General features: G+C 34.1%; 1 non-coding gene across 1 annotated transcript; it reads left to right on the top strand.

Moving 5' to 3' along the window:
• Positions 1 to 815: 815 nt before the first annotated feature.
• LOC128279818 (small nucleolar RNA R71) lies at positions 816 to 922 on the top strand. Its single transcript, XR_008270013.1, has one exon. It is a non-coding gene; the product is annotated as a small nucleolar RNA R71 (small nucleolar RNA).
• Positions 923 to 3,634: the final 2,712 nt, after the last annotated feature.

The raw sequence follows: 3,634 nt of genomic DNA, 5'->3' as shown, positions 1-3,634 counted from the left end.
CAACCTCATCATTTTTCTCGATAGCTTCTAGTTTTGGTTTCTGCTCAGGTTCGACTAATTCTTCCACGCTTCGAACAGTGATTGCGTGAAGTTGCTCCATTGGGTTAGTTTCAATATTGCTAGGTAGGCTACCTCATGGTCTTTCTGAAACTAATTTTGCAAGTTGTCCAATTTGATTTTCAATCCATTGAATCGAGTCTTGCTAATTTTTCAAAGCTATCTCAGTGTTTTGAAATCAAGTTTCTAACATTGAAATAAAATTTTCCAACATCTCTTCAAGGTTCGATTTCTTCTCTTACTGAAAAGGTTGCTAAAAACCCGGAGGAGGTTGTGACCTTTGATTTCTTTGACCACCCCTAGAAAAATTTGGATGGTTCCTCCAACTTGCATTATAGTTATTGCTATAAAGGTTATTTTGAGGTCTAGAATTGTTACACATAAAGTTGACTTTCTCATTCTCTGTGCTAGAACCAAAGGGTAAACATTCTGAATTAATAATCCTCATTCCATTCGCATCGCATTGCATCACTGGATTCACCTGCGTAGAAAAATTCAGACCATCAAATTTCTTATTCAATGTTTCCATCTGGCTTGACAACATAGCAACTTCATCTAGATTAAAAACACCAGCTACTTTCATCAGTTTTGTTCTCATGACTTGCCACTAATAGCTATTCAGTGCCATCTCCTCAATAAACTTATAAGCTTCCTCAGGTGTTTTAGTATCCATTGTTCCACCAACTGCTACATGAATTAACTACTTAGTCGAGGGATTCAAACTGTTGTAGAAGGTTTAAACTTATAACCAAAAAGGTAACCCATGATAAGGGCACCTTATCAATAGATCTTTACATCTCTCCCATGCATCATATAATGTCTTCCAGTCAATTTAAGCAAAAGAAGATATGTCGTTCCTCAACTTAGCTGGTTTAGCAGGTGGGAAGTACTTTAATAGAAATTTTTCAGTCATTTGCACCCAAGTAGTAATAGAACCCTGTGGAAGTGAATTCAACCACTATTTTTCCTTACTCATCAAAGAGAATGGGAATAATAGTAAGCGTATGGCATCATCAGAAATGCCATTGATCTTGAATGTGTCACAAATCTCTAGAAAGTTAGCCAAGTGAGTATTCGGATCTTCATCTTGCAAACCATCAAACTAAACATACTGCTGTACCATCTGAATTATGTTCGGCTTCAGTTCAAAATTGTTTACAGCAATGGTTGGTCTCACAATAATCGATTTAACCCCAATCAGAGTGCGCTTAGCATAATCATACATAGTCCGAGGGGCAGGACCTGTAGGAGGTAGCTGATTATTTTGATTGTCACTCATCTCCACAATAATATCCTTTTACTCTTGATTGTTTACTGTACTCTGTTGATTTTTCCTTGCTTCTCTAACCTGTCTATGATTCCTGCGACCAGTCTTTTCAATCTCTCTATCAAAAAGTAATGGATCCGACGAGTTTCCTCTAGTCAAAAGCCAAAAGAGACTACTAGAAGTAAACAAATAAAAAATTAAAATATAAAAATTAAATTAAAAAAATATTAAAATTAAAATAAAAAATGGCTAAATTAATAGAACTAAAGTTGCCCTAATATTTTAGTCCCCGACAACGACGCCAAAAACTTGATGCAATCATAACCAACTAAAAAATACGACAAAGTCAAGTGCACCTATCAATAAACAGTATAGCTATGGTGAGCAAGGTATCGTACTCATGAAGACTAAAAGTACTACTAATTACTGTCTTTCTATTATTTAACTAACAAATTGGAATGATTGATTAAAACTAAAATTAGCTAAATTAATTAACTAAGAATACAACAAGGAACAATTCAGGAAAATAATTTATTAACAACCAATGAGTGAAACAATACCCAGGAAAGAATCCACTTAGATTGCATCTATCACTATCAATCTGATTTAAACAATTTATTCACTTAATATCTTGATCCGTAGATATCCCTAACTTATGCTAATATCTCTTTTCAAGACTAAGAGCAACTAACTCTAGGTTGATTAATTGAAATTTCTTTCTAATTAAAACCCATATTATCGCATTAAATCGAACTATGGATTCCCCTATTAATTCGACTCTAATGTAGTAGATTTATGTCACCTTATTTCTAGGATTGCATGCAACTCCACTCAATTATGGTAAATATACTCTTAAATAGGGTTATTCCTCCTCTGAATTAAGCGCATCAAACATGAATTAATAATCCAGAAATATTAAATCAAGAATTAGGCACACATAATTGAGAACAAGATTCAAGTATTTGTTGCATAAAACAGAAATCAAAAGACAAAATTCACCGTATGGTTCATCTCCCCTATGTATTTAGAAAATTAGTTCATAATCGCAAATAAAAACATCTCAAAGTCAATATAACCATAAGAAATAAAGAAACTCATAACAAACTTCAAAGAAATCAAAAGGAGATCTTCAGTCTTAATGGAAATTTGCTTTAGAGTCAGCTTCAATGGTGTTTTCCAAGTTGTTTTCTTTAATATTCTCCAACGGTCCCTCTTCTCTTCTTGTATTTGGTATATATAAGTCTTAGAATGCCTAAAAAGCTAAAAATTGTATTTTTTTCACGTATTTGGAGTGCGAATCACAAAATCCACACAGTCTAGCATATGGCCGTATGGCAGCCCGTGTGTCTCACACGGCCATGTGTCCATCCCATGTGGCTCCTGAAATATGATCCAATTATCCAATTTTCACTCTGTTTTTGCTTATTTTGCTCCCAAATACTCTCCTAAGTATAGAAACATGAATTTAAAGGATTAGAAGCATACAATTCACCATTTTGAATCGATTAATCATCCAAAAACACATTAAGAATGGGATTAAAACATGTTACTTTTATCACTTATCAGGTGTCGTAACACGGGCACAAAATTTAAATTTAATTTAGGTTCGAAGTGCGGTGTCGCGACACTGATCTAAATTTCTCTGTTTTTGAGTAATTGGGTGTGTCAGTCCTTATGTTTTACTTCTAATTTCAATTAAGTCCTTAAAATGTTCCCTCCAACTACCTAAGTCTGAAATCCTATCCTAATTAAAACTTCCTAACCGAATAAAAATCCAAAATTCAAATGTACAAAAATTTACAACACTTTTCAAAGTTTATGACAAAATTAAATATGGCTACCGAACTCATCCGGTAGCTCTAGCGTTTTATGCATTGCCATTTTTCTCCTTTGGTAATCATCTTAGTTCTTCCAACAATCGAATTTTTTTCCAAGGGCTTTCCACTTGTTATACTCCTTCAATCCTTTCATTCATAAACACATCGAACTAGAAACATACCTTTGACCAAGGTTGCTAAGGGTGCTAAATGAAATTACGTAACAGTCCTCTCATATATTATCCTTATATTCCCAATTTTGGGAATCACGGCCACATTTGAATACCTTTATTTGGTCATTGATCTTTATTATTAATTTGTTCTTTTCGAGATCTATGGTCGATCTAAAGATAGTAAAAAATGGTCAACCCAACAGAATAGGAATGTCTTGGCCCTAGTCAAAGTTTAGGATGACAAAATCGACGAGATTATAAAACCCCTAACTTTAACCAATATGTCCTCAAGTACACCTTTGGGGTGTACTAGAGACCTA

The sequence above is a fragment of the Gossypium arboreum genome, chromosome 8, assembly GCF_025698485.1.
Source record: "Gossypium arboreum isolate Shixiya-1 chromosome 8, ASM2569848v2, whole genome shotgun sequence".
NCBI classification, from domain to species: Eukaryota; Viridiplantae; Streptophyta; class Magnoliopsida; order Malvales; family Malvaceae; genus Gossypium; species Gossypium arboreum.
Note: the sequence above shows the minus strand (reverse complement) of the source record. Positions and strands in the feature narration are given on the sequence as shown.